Source organism: Trichechus manatus, unplaced genomic scaffold (genome assembly GCF_000243295.1).
Source record: "Trichechus manatus latirostris isolate Lorelei unplaced genomic scaffold, TriManLat1.0 scaffold00026, whole genome shotgun sequence".
NCBI lineage: Eukaryota > Metazoa > Chordata > Mammalia > Sirenia > Trichechidae > Trichechus > Trichechus manatus.
This window is the reverse complement of record NW_004443962.1, coordinates 18,805,588-18,819,246: the sequence shown is the minus strand read 5'-3', so window position 1 is coordinate 18,819,246 and position 13,659 is coordinate 18,805,588. Positions and strand designations below refer to the sequence as shown.

General features: G+C 36.1%; 1 protein-coding gene across 8 annotated transcripts in view; it reads right to left on the bottom strand.

Moving 5' to 3' along the window:
* ZBTB20 (zinc finger and BTB domain containing 20) overlaps positions 1-13,659 on the bottom strand; it is a 920,614-nt gene that overhangs the window by 871,197 nt on the left and 35,758 nt on the right. For 6 of the 8 annotated variants that reach the window (XM_023728690.1, XM_023728687.1, XM_023728686.1 and 3 more), the window contains exon 1: positions 9,164-9,348. The exons of 1 other annotated variant lie outside the window; for it this stretch is intronic. The gene's annotated coding sequence lies outside the window, so the exon portion shown is untranslated. Of the gene's footprint in view, positions 1-9,163; positions 9,349-13,659 lie in introns of those variants that run through there. One more of the 8 variants, XR_002823602.1, reaches the window with a different exon arrangement.

The window sequence follows — 13,659 nt, the reverse complement described above, 5'->3', positions numbered from 1 at the left end:
GAAGCATTCCATCTGAGAAATGTCATGAGTTTCCTTTTTTTTTAATTTGTATGTTTTGTTTTGACTTCGATTTTTATTATCTATTCCTTCTTTAATTAGATCAGTAAAAATGCTAAATATTATTATTTGTATAGTGCTCTACTATTCATGAAGAAATTTCATATACATTAACTCATTTAATTTTCACGATAACCTTGAGATAGGATGGGTACATTCACTATTACCTTTCTGCAAATAAGAAAACTGAGCTTAAACAGTTTAAGTCACTTGGTCAAAGTCATACAGTTTCCTAGGGTTTGTAGTGATATATAGACTGAAAACCCCAGATTTAAATTCCATGCACTCATTTGTAATTGTTATCAATGCTATAAAATGCAAAGTGGCATTGCAAGAGCCTCTAAGTCACGAGCATCTATAGTCCTATACCAAAGCATGGGTTCATCTTGCTGTCTAAATTGCAGTTTATTTACTTTATGGTTAAAGGATAGAAGGAAGATAGAGCCGAATAAACTAAAAACAAACAAAATAATTGGAATGTCTATCACTTATAATACTATTTAGTCTGCTCGTTTGCAGTTGAACCCACTATAAGACAACCTCGAGCCTCAGCTTCCTCTCCTGAAACATCAGATATCAAACAGTGCTTTCCAAGACCAGCAATTTGATTTTCAGCTTTCATGGTACTTTAAAAATTGTTAAATCAAATACACAAGTAGAGTAATAATAATATATGTCCAATCCCTGAAAAAAAAAAGAAAAACCTGAGTCAAAATACCTTCAGGCCCATTAGTATTCCTCATCTTATGCATAGAAAAAGAGGAAAGGGTACATATCTTAGAGAAAACTTGTTGCAAAGCTAAACTAGAAACTGTATCCTTACTCCAAAGTCAACTACAATATAGAATCATGAATTGAATAGGCAGTGCATTGCTTCCATAATCAAGAAGAGAAAAAGTTCATCTTAATGTGACAATAAATTTATAAAGGGAAGTTTGGAAAGGAGGTAGTTTCAGAAGGTGTTTTACAAAGGGCAAAGGCTCTAAAATTATTTAAAACACAAGAGAATAAAAATAAAACAAATGAGAATGTTAGAAACCAGTGAGACGCAACAATTCATCCATTCAGGCCTGAAACATTTGAGAGTCTTCGCGCTGAACGCCACAGAAGGGGCTGAAGCCAGAAGCTGACAAAGATGCAGACACTATCTCGGGAGCTCACGGTGTAGTTGGAAGACACTCTTACAAACAATGGCAACGGGATGTGAAAAGTGGCATCACCAAGGTATGCACAGAAAAGTTCCCATGAGAACTGCAGAAGCAGCACCCCACTACTTGGACTGATGGGGGCAGGCTTTAGGAATGGTAAGAATTAGGCTAAAATCTCTGACAAGCCCCTGCCTCCTCCATTCCCAATTTTAATACATCCCTGTTGGTGACTGTAATTTTTAATATACACTGGTATGAGAAAGCACACTCATTCTAACTTCTCCTCTGGTAGTAAGAATTGCCAAAGACACGGAAACGTATTTTAGAGTTTTTATGGAGCTACTGCAGAATCAGAGCTTGAAACCATTTGCCAAATGTTTGCAAATGTCCTAGTCTTTCCTTTTCAGTGGCTCAGGCATCAATTACTCTCGTAGCAACAGGGACACAAGGTGGCACTGTCGTGCTGACATTCATTTCAGGGCCCTTTCCAAATGGACAAATCGAAAGAGGCAAAAGGCCCCACTGTGACAACTCAAACCACAGAGTTGTAGTACTGGCTCTCTCCTAGATCTACCAGCATTAACAGTGGCCTAAGGAGGAGCAAATTATTTTGCATTTCATGAATATCACATCATGCCTGTATAGAAGAGAACATAGTCTCTGATGGTCCCTCCAAAATGTCATGTGTGTGTTCACAGAAATGTCCAAAGGCTTATAGTGCAGCTCTGCCAGCAGAAAGTCAGAAGTGAGCTGTTTACCACGGGCAAGGCTGTGGCCGTGGACCGCCTCTCCATCTAGTGGCCGCTGGGGAGGCGCAGAGCCATAGTAACCATGGTGTGCTTCACTCACTTGAAGCAACCCTTTTATCAAACCACCCATAGGTAATGGAGACAGTTTGCTTGGAATATGACAATTTTCGCCTTATTGCATTCATTGAATCATTAAATAGACCTGGGGTTGAGAACAACAACAACAAAAATAAAATAAAACGCTTGTGATCTCTCAGACCACACAATCCCTTTTATTTCTCAATCATTATCAACCTAATTCCTTGCCCTATGTTTGTGACTCTGTAAGTTATAGGTAGGAAATGCACACAGAATTACCTACATATGTAAGTATCTAAAATAAAATCACAATCCTTTAAATAAAAGAAAATCTAAAAAGGAGCTTTTCTCCTCATTTTACAGACAAGGAAACCAAGGAAGAGAGATTATGGTTTACTCAGTCACACAGTCATTTAGGATTAGAAGCCAGGCCTCCAGATTTAACCACTTTAAGTCAATCTTGGAACAAGGTGGGCGTCATTAATTCATGCCTCCCAATCCCCAAGGAGTGGTTTTTGTACCACACCACATGGTTTCTCTCAACATACAAGAAAATAATTAGTTTCTGAAACTCTTCTTCATATATTTTCATGCTAAGTTAATATGATTAAAACTCGTATGTATAGTCCAAGCACATCTTCCAATTCATGAGTATATTCTGAACATGTTATAAAAACATGATTTGTTTTAAACTAACCAATTACTCATATTCATTCAACATTTAGAAAACAAAGCAGCAAGTGGGCAGGGCATAAAATAGAAAGTGCTGGTCAAAACTGCTGTACAAAAGTGGTTTCGGAAAGCCCTTACGTAAAAAAGAAGCCTGAGTCCACTCAGACCGATGGAAAGTCTAGAGTTGTGTACTGTTTTGTTTAATGTGAAAAGAGCCTGACTTTATTTTGTTTTAAGAGAGGAAAAAAACACACACATACACAAAACTATTTCAGTCAATCTCTTCATTTTAATTGAGCTCATAATGCTGTTTTGGGACATGCTTTGGGAATATTTTGTCAGGAAGGCTTCTTATCAAAACAGACGGAATCTGTCCACCAACTATGAAAATCTGCTTACAACTCCACGTCCAAGGCTTAAAAGGCAAAAGGTATGACGGAAACCTGACAGTGGATGTATTAGAAATGTGAGATGTTTTGACTTTCTCTTCTATGGTCTTCTTTTGGTAGTACCATTGGACTCTATCTTGGGGTGAGGAGGGAATTTCAGTAGATCTGCTTTAGACAGAGATAGGCAGAAGCTAATGCTGTGGAGGGGTAGGTCTGAAGGCTTTTACTGGGGGCTGGGGTGAATGTCTTTTTCTTTCATTATACTTCTAAATTTAGAAACTTCAAAAGAATCAACCACCACTACCTCACCATTACTTATATTCTTATTTCTACTTGTTTCTTAATCATGTCTGTTCTTCTCCTCTCTAGAAAAAAGGCAAGGGGATGAAGATCACTGTGGATCTGAAGAACTAGAAAAAGTTAAGAATACTCCAGTTCTTTTTGCATTACCTAAATCCCTGGTCATAGGTACAAATGACCAAGAAGATGGAAACATTAGTAAGTATGTACAGACCCAAAGTACATTTATTGAGCCAAGAGGAATTTTAATGTGTCCACTATTAAAAAAGGAAGAAGGAAAAAAAAAAAAGTCAGTATAAAGTCGTCTTTGTAACTAGATTTGCCTAGTTCCTATTTAAACAATAAAAGAAATATTTTCTCATGTTTTAAATGTCTTGACATCTAATAAGGTACATTTGCTTAAAAATGATAGCCATACAGTTTTCATATAATACATACATCTACTAGAAAAATTATATAGCCTAGAATGTTCATAGTTTTCTACTAGTAACAGTTTTCTACTAAGGTTTAATTTAGTCCCTGAACAAACTGACAGCATTCCTTTAATTTTCTCTCAGTTACATTTCATTTACCAGAAAGAAGCTCATAATATACAAGGAATTTGCCTACAACAAATCAGAATTTGATTACAGCACTAATTCAGAAAACATTTCTGAAAGGAAAGGTAAAAACAGCAAATATTCAGGCCCATTTGGTAAAAAATCAATGCCTTCTAAACATTAAACGGAATTAAAATTTAAATAATTTAAATTCAAACAAAAAAAAGTTTACAATAAGAATTTTCCTAAGAGTAAAATACTGTTTTGTATAAGATGCATAATTACTGGCATTTCTACATTTTCGGTTTCAATTTATTGGACATCTTTTTAATTTATTAAAACTCAGATCTTCATTAAATAGTCTAGTATTTATTAAATGTAAATCCTTACATTAGTAATTTAATATGGAAAGTTTTCAAATAAATTCTTACACATTTTAAATGCATAATGTGCAATATGAATGTTAAATTTATCGTATCTTGAGACACAGAAGTATTCTGTGCCAACATTACTTCCAAAATCAAGAAGGTACACTCATTATGCTATAATTACCACCCTTTCCATCCATTTTCAAAGGGAAGACTGAATATTCAGAAATTAATCAAATCCTCAGTTTCCATCTGGGAACTAGATAGGTCATTGAACTCATAGGCTTTGCTTCTTCATCTCATCTGGAGGTCAGTGGCTAACTCTGTAAACTGAAGTGGTTAGATAAGGGTTGCACTGGTTAACTAAACTATAAAAGTCCCCAGGCTGGAGTTTCAGTCGAGTGTAAAAGATCCCAGAAAGTCAAGCTCCATGTCCCCAAGCTGCTTACTTTCAAGTGAACTGTAGAATTACCAAAAGGCTTGATCCTGAAGTAGAAGAGTGGTGATGAAGCCAACGTGGAGAATAATTCTTCCACAGTTTAGTACAGAAATAGCATGTCACTTATTCATCACAGCTGAACAGCTAGAGTGGTAGAAAAGTCCTTTTTCTTATATAGACTCTTGAATGCTATTTCCAGCATCTGCTGTGGTGGTTACTACATATATGATAGTAATAATAGAGGCATTATATCTTCCCACAGCCTCAGAAGCTTTCCAATGCTAAAATGGGAAGTAAGATAGCTCAAGGATATTTTTGATATATTAAACATAATTGGCATCAATGTTATTTGATGATTAAATGTATAATACCTATATAACAGCAAAACATGAATTCAGGCATTCTCTAAAATTTCTAGGATATGGATATTGCCCTTGGGTTTCTGGCAAAAAATGAGAAGGATCTTGCTAGTTATTTTATCTGATATTGGCTATAGTCCCTGGAGATTATGCAAAATGCAAGAAGTTACTTAAGAAATGGAAGTACATGAAACATAGGTTTTCAAGAAAATTATAAGTTTCAAGTTTTGCAAAATACCAAGGAATCCTATACATGATTTAAAGATTTGGAACAAAGTATCAAAAGGCCAAGGCTGACAATAGTAGCATTGTAAATAATCCCTGGTGACTGTATAAGGTAACCAAAATGGCTTATACAATATGTAAAATCATTTAAGAGATCTTGATTTCCAATTTAGTAATGACTCCTGCATGCACGCACTTGCCCAACTGCTAGTATTTATTGTCCTTAATGTAGGGTGAATTGTCACTATGTATGTAATAGCTGATATCTATAATTTTCTTATAATAGTTAAACAGCCATACAAACAAAAAATATTTAGATTTTCTTTTCAGTGCTACGTGACTTTTCACGCTACCTTAGATCCTCACTAGCTATGAAAGTTAGAGTGGGCATACCATTTTACTTCTTTTAGAGAAGTCCACTGAAAAATGTAGTGTGTTAAAATATATATATTTTTAAATGGTCTCCAAGGCAAGGCAGCTCTAATGTCCACTATCAACATTTTGACCTAAAGAGGCCACCCATGGGGCTAAAGACGGCTGGAACTGGCAGCATGCAACGAATGTCAACATCAGTTCATCCTTTGCCAGAAAGCATCACTAGTTAACAATGTCAGCCAGATGCTGCTTCCACACACCTAGCCAGACCCCGGGGCAATATGTTTGCCCAGGGCCTGAACTTGGCTTCCCGTGTGGTAGCATGACCGGCCGCAACTCAGACTTGGACAAGTCCGTGAACACATTCACTGATAATTTCTATATTTATAGAAAGCCAGAACATGTGTAGATAATCACACAATTGGATATTTATGAAGTGCCAGATTTTATGAATACGGGAATTTGTTAATTAGCACAAGGACTAATCATTAAAATTCAAAAATAGATAAATAAACAGGAATGCTGTTTATTTGTTAACATTTCAGGGGGAAGTATGCAGCTGCTATCCTTTTGATGAATGTAAGCTTCTGGAGAAAAAAGTGAAGAAGGAAAAGTATCAGCAATTTTTGAAACCGTAATGAGTAAAGCCCAGGAAATCACTATATACTCTTTACATCAAAAATAATCATAGTGATTCTCCTGTTAAGTTAGGGGAAAAAAAGTTCAAACTGGCATGTGCTGAGCATTTGAATCATATTGTTTGGCATTCCACTGTTTTGGTCCTTTTCAAAGAACCAAAGCTGATTTTCATCGGGTAAGAGTTAAAAAGCACACACACGTCACTCAGTACCAAATTGCTGTAGCTCCAGGGCATGGCAAAGCATGAAATAACTGCTTTAGAGCACTTCCTTGCGTGGGTGTACTAGATAACTGTCTGCTCCAACACTGAAATGAAACACACTGTGACCTGACCAAGACTTCAGGACCTAACCAGGCAGATTCCATGTGCTGATAAGAAGCGCCCACCATAACCAGGAAGGCTGGTCAGGAATTTTTTGGCCCTCCTGTAATGCAGACCTTTCAGCTTTCCAACTCTCTATACAGTAGAGTGCACTGGTCTTAAGTTTCCTCATGCAGATTTTACACTGTTGTGCTGTCTTTCGATTGTGACGGTCCCTCCCTCAAAGGGCCAAGATTATTTCTCCTAACTAAAAATATTTTAGGTCTACTGAAGGCTAAGAATTATAATGCAAAAGAAAACATGTACCACATCCTAAAAAACTAACCCAACCGTAAAAATAACTACATTTTTACTTGCTTTTATTCTTTCTAGAAGGTTAAAAGCAATTTTCATGTTCTCTTGTAAGCCTCTCCATTTTTTGTTTGCTTGTGATTACCATAAATATACTTAACATGAAATTTTTAAAATGTCATATCTGCAAAGAATCTGTAACTTCTTTATCCATACATGTATGACAATATTACATAAATGAACATATATGCACATAGATGTCTCCATACATATGCATACAGAGAAAGAGAATGGTTGATTAAGAGAGGTATGAAAAATTTATTTTTTAAAAAAAGAGTAGAATTTTAGATAGTCCTCACATTGCTAACATAGAAAATGACAGGTGTGTGAGACACTCACTTCTGAAATGTTAGTTTTGAAACAAATTTTTGGGTCAAGAGTCTGAAATGGAGGCAATCACATTCAAAACACCATTTACTGTGTACCATATTAACATACACTTGCAACAGACTCCCCCAAAAGTTTTCCTTTGACCTTTTTGGGGCAAAAAATCTCTGAGAGTATACTCAGTATTTGTACTTGCCTTGGTCAAAACTAGCCTTGCCAGCTTAAAAGACAGTTTAGGCAAGATAAGTAAATTAAATGTCTTAAAATAAATTTTTTAAAAGAAGATGAAAAAAAAGACTTCTAGCAGCAAAAATTCACCACCCTCCTTGAATAATGGATTTTTAATAAACATTTCACTAGGTTTGAACCTTGAGAATGGGTTAGGGAATCTGCTCTAGTGTCCCAGGTGGGTTAAGAATATTGCTTTATGGACTTCTTTGTGTTGTCAGAGAAGCCTAATGGAATTAAAAAAAAAAAAAAAGAAAAAAAGTCTGCCACTTCTATTAAATAAATAATTTATTACAAAAAAGGTGATTGTTATCAAAGATCTCTACAGATCAGCATCCATTTTCTATCATTGCTCATGTATATGCTGAAAACATTTACGAGTCCTACTATCTGACTTTATTTTTATCAAGTGAATAGCAGTTTTACTTTCTGACAAATCCGAATGAAACTCCATTAAAGAGTCCATTTCAAATGGAACTATTTAACTACTCCTTTGAATTTCGAAGAACACTGTTCTGGGAAAACTCTTCAACAATGTCAGCTAGTTGTGAAATGCAACTTTTCCCACCATAAAAAAAGAAAAGAAATAAAGGAAAAAGAAAGCATCTCAAAACTAGGCTTGAAATAACAAATACATTATTTATAATCCCCGAAATGTTAAATGAATACCTACAGTCCTTGCACAAAATGGCCTGATACACTTCATAGCTTCTACTTTGTAAAAAGATGGTCAGTCCCCGACTCCTTCCACCCCCAGCATAAATAAACAGTAACATACTAAAAGGAAACAGTTCTAGAATTAAAAACTGCTTGTTGAGAAACTTTGTATTCTTACTAAACATAGTGATATCCCTATAAATGTAAAAGTCCATCTGCAAAAATAAAAGTTAGAAAACAAAGTACCTTATTCCTTTCAAAATACATCCCCCAGATGTAACAGAGAAGAGTGTGTGATGATAAAAATAATTACTTGATTCCTACCCACCCTTAGCTCCTACCCCTCCCTCACCTTGTGGTCAGTGCCATCAAGTAAATATGCTGGCAAAAAGTATTCAACCTGCTTCAAGGATTTAAACAGTAAATATGGACTTTAAACTTCAACGTAAAACAAAGAACAAGAGTCTCAGTTTAGTAATGCTCACACTGGCAATGCAGCTAAAACTCATTGGCAAATACTAACAAAACCCAGTCAGCAATAAATAAGGACAACATGATATACAGACAGACAGATGGAAGTGCATAAACAGACAAGAGAAGCAGAGAGACTCAGAAACACAGAGGGTCTGCTTCAGAAGAGTGAGAGGTGCTGATTTATTTTGTGCTCTAGTGAGAAAAATAAATAGGTTTGTTTGTAATTATTTTTAAGGTAATTAAACTGAATCACAAGGGCACACCCTTAAATAAGTAGGGAGAAAATTAGCAGAGGGTAGGTCTCCTATAAATGTTCCAAATTTTAAGCTAGGAATAGCTCTGTCAAACTTAAATATAGAAATTAAAATTCAAGAGAGAAAGAATAAAAGCACTGGGGGCTAAAGGAGAGGCTAGGTGGAGGGGGACTGAGGAAGCAGGGGCTTTTTTATAAAAGTTGTCTGCCCTACCTTCTTCCCCAGCGCTGAGTTTCTCTTCTCATAATCGGTGTCTCCCTGGAAGTACAGTGTGAGTGGTAATGACTGCCTGCCTCCCTAATGAGTCCATTTTCCTGCTCTTGATGTTGTGTATATACACACACTGCAACCTACCTTACAAACCACAGAGACGGGAAGAGAGAGAGAGCAACAGAGAGGGAGGGAGGGGGGGCAGACAGGGAGGGAGAGACAGAGACAGAGCAAGCGAGTGAGAGAGAGAAGAGGAGAGAGAGAGAGAAAGAAAAACAGAAAGAAACAGAGAGAAAGGCACAGACAAAGCCCTCCTTCCAGACAGCAGACAGCCCTTCCCCTATCCAGCAAAATACAACTCGTCTAATGCAGCAACAGGTTCAGTACTGCCAGGCTCACAGAGTGAAAAAGGTATATTCTCTATATCATTACTGCTTGCAAATAAACAGTTTAAGAGCAGCTGGCTCCACCTTCTTTATTTATGCTCCATTATGAGGAATGTATTGTTTCAGTTCTGGCACACAGTACATGTAATTATCATAAATACATTTTTTGCATATTAGCAGGGAATAGTGAAACGCATAGCTTATTTGTGCAGTCTTTTAAATTTATTTTTTTAATGTGAGAAGAGTGTCAACAAATCTGCTCTGACAAAAGCCTAGTAATGATTTTAAAGTCAGAGCAGTCTTAAAGGAGGCTGTGTAAGAAACAGACTCCATACAATAGAAAACTGATCTCAGACAAAACTGATAACTGCAAAGAAGAAATCATTGTTCAGTAAATGAACCAAGACCATTCCCAAAATTGCAGACAAAAGCAGAGTTAAGTTTAATTAAGTAACTAATAGACTAGTACTCTACGAGGAAGGCAGATTGGCTTATTTCAAGCATCTATCTGTACAAACATCACGATGCAATGTACTCTGTGTGAACAGGTGCAATGCATACAGTACATAGTGTTACGGTGACAGAAATAAATCCCAGAAGGAGCTACCACCGCAAACAGGGCAAGGTTCCATAGAATATAGGTCTGAAACTATAGCAGACACCCCTTATTCTTTTATTAGGAGGGGAAACTAAAAATAATCAATGCTTCTAAATAAATCTTCCTTAAAAGAAAACAAAAACTGTTTTTCTTTGTCTGATACCTCTAACCAAATGTTTTCACGTGCAAGAACCAAAATAATGCTGTTATTACACTCCTCACCTCTTCATGTGCTCCCTAACCCGTCCTCACTCCAGGTGCCTTTTCTCCAGTAAATGGTAGACCTGCAGCTACGGAATTACAAACATCAGAAAACAGACCTAGCTTCAAGCCATTCTCCTTGTCCCCCAATTTTTCAAAACTAGACTCTGCTTGATGATTCACACCTCCTTCTAGCACTATACCTATCTAAACACCCACCTTCCTTAGTGTATTTCTATACAGTTTGGCTGTGTGTCACTTGAATGGGACTTAGGAACATTAGAGTAGAGGTTAAACTCTCTAAAAAATTTACACAAAAATGAAAAATATGAGTGCATCTGACCTATTCAAACTCTGCATTTGGGCACCAATAATCCTAAGTATATTAATTGTAAAATATTACTTTTTGTACGACTTAGTGTTTTATCACACATCAAAAATCAGAATGTGTCCCTTTGCATAAACAAAATTAGTTTACTACATAAGTTTCAGGTCCTTAATTTAAAAGTCAATTTTTAATTAATAAAATAAATAATTTAATTATTTCAATATATAACTTTTAGATCAACTATATCTTCACCTGATTCCCGAAAATCTCTTTAAAAATGTCAGTTAAGTCTTGGGTCATCTTCAGAACACAAATCAATATGGTTTCAGCTATTTTAAGGGTAGATAATCTACAGCACAGAAATTCGAAGGGCAACATCAAGTTACACATTATGCTGACCGTCCTGGGAAACTTCTATTAAAAAAGGAAAGCAAGAGTCCAAACATTCAGCTCTCATTATAAACCACCAATTCTAATTCTCTTTTGCTACACCGGTGTTTTACCCCTCTCAAGGGTGGCTGCTTAAGAGGGAGAAGACACTCACTAAAAGTGATGTAACAGAGCCTTACTTCTGGTCACATGTCTTGAGAAAAACCTTTCTAAAATATACCTAGAGTGCCTAAGGTCCCAGCATGCATCTCACCCCTTACTCCTGAGCCTGGCAATTCTGTTTTCATACTAGTGACCTATTGTTTCTCTGAAGCCTTATTCAAATATATTAAGAAAAATGCCAGTTAAGACAGCACACAGCCTCACAGTTTGACAGACTGATTCAAATTAGATATTTGTATCTACTGACTTTTTAAAATAAAGTTATAGGTATTTTATATTGTTTCATTTCATTTTAATCCAAGGAGAACAAGAGGACAGTGTTTGACTTCTACCAGCAGAGGTCAAACAGAATGTAAATGACCAAGAAGGCTCTTCACCTTTTCTAAAGAACTAGCTAGCTGAATTTAAAAGCGAAAAACAAATCTTTTGGCTTACTGGAAAAATGCACAGCATCTCAATACTTTTCCCATATCTGCAAACTTTACTGGATTCCAAGTGCCATAAGCGGCACATTCTTGGGACTTTCTGGAGCTCCAGATAGTCTCCCTTGCTAGGATTAGGGACCTAAAAGACTTGAATTAACCACAGCACCACCGGAAGCAATAATCTCAATCGACTGTCAGACTCTAGAAGTTATCAAGTTATTAAATTAAATTGTTTCCTATGCTGATATGCCATGGGGCAATTTGGTCCTGTAGAAAGATACTAAAGCGGGAACTGAAAAGTGGTTCTGGTCCCAATGTTGCCACAAATAGTTTGTATACCCTGGGTAGGTCATATAATCACCCATGGCTTTGGTTTCTTCATATTAAAATATAATGACTAAAATTAAAAGAAAGGAATTGAACTGGATAGCATAATAATGATGATTGCTGATAGCTAACACTTGAGTGCTTGCTATATGCCAGGCACTGTTCTAAGTACTTTTTGTTTATTAACTTTTTAAATCCTAACAATGATCCTATGAAGTAGGGATCATTTTTAGTCACATTTTCCAGGTGAAGAAACAAGAGAGGTTAAGTGACTTGCCTGAGATCACACAGCATAGCAGTAATGGGATCTGAACCCAGTCTGTCTGGTTTAGAGTCCATGTACTTAATCCCTACACCATACTATCACTAATATCCAATGATAGCAAAGGCCACATCCAGCCATAAGACTCCGTGGTTATGACTCAAATTCAACATGTCCTGATGATTCCTCTTGATATCGTACTAATTAATACAGCATAGTGTAAATCTGTACTTCTAATTTATACCCAGAGCTCTCAATATATTTGGTTTAAGGGTCTAGCACTCTATCTAAAAGTTTACATCACCTATTGAACTTCCTTTCTTTGTTGCCAAATGTCCATAAATATGTGCTTTCATTTGTTTGATGTGGACGATAACCTGTAATCAATAACGCTATCAATTTATAAAACCTATTTGCATTATACATAGTTTCCATAGATTAGTCTCCTGAATACCTTGTGTTTAAAAACAACAATAAAACCCTACATACTTCTTAAATGTTGCTTAGTCCAAGTATCAAATATCTAATAATAACAAAAATAATTGCTTAAAGAACTAAATAAATAATAAATAAAACATTTCTTGTTCCTACAGCCTGAGAAAGGAATGAAAGAAAGCAAGAATTCAATTATGAATGATTTGTAAGGGATGCTGAATAACACCATCATGTGATTTTATACTGTTGGTTTTAACTTTGAATTATTTAGAGATGTATTCTGAAGACTTTGATACTAATGACTTATTGTACAAGACAAAAATTTACCCTTGCTCTGATCTTTGTGCACTCATTAAACATGTATCGCGTGCCCACTATGTGCCATGCACTATACTTAGGGTGAAAAGTGAAGATAAAAAACATGACACAGTTCCTGCCTTTGAAGAGTTCACCGGCTGGTGGGAAAAAAGCACGCAAACAATATAATTAGTGCAAACAAGTAATTTTGCCTCCAGATAATGTGATATCCCATGTACCGCAATACTTTAAACTTTGGGCCTCCCAAAAAGCTAAAAATAGAATCCAACAAAACAAATATGAATACCAACACTTAAAGTGTGGCTTATGAAAGAGGTGTGTGTGTGTAAGAGCGAGAGGCAGGGGAAGATACTGGAATTGGATTTGGACAGAAATAGTTTATTCTCCAACAAAGTGGTTTATAGACTCATTGAGTGTATTTTATCCATTTCCCCCAAGGTGCCTAGTAAAGTGTGGAAATCAGTGATAGATATGGCACTGGAGCATAAAACTTCATTTTTAGAGTAATAATGTATCTTGATCAGGATAGTTTTTCTGGCAAATGAATACTTCAAGAAGTACATGAAGGGTGAGTTTTGGTTTTGTTTTTTGTTTTTTTGGGGTTTTTTTTTTGTAATTTTGAAAAGAAAGGAAGTAAACTAATTTCAAAAGCATTTACCAGTATCTA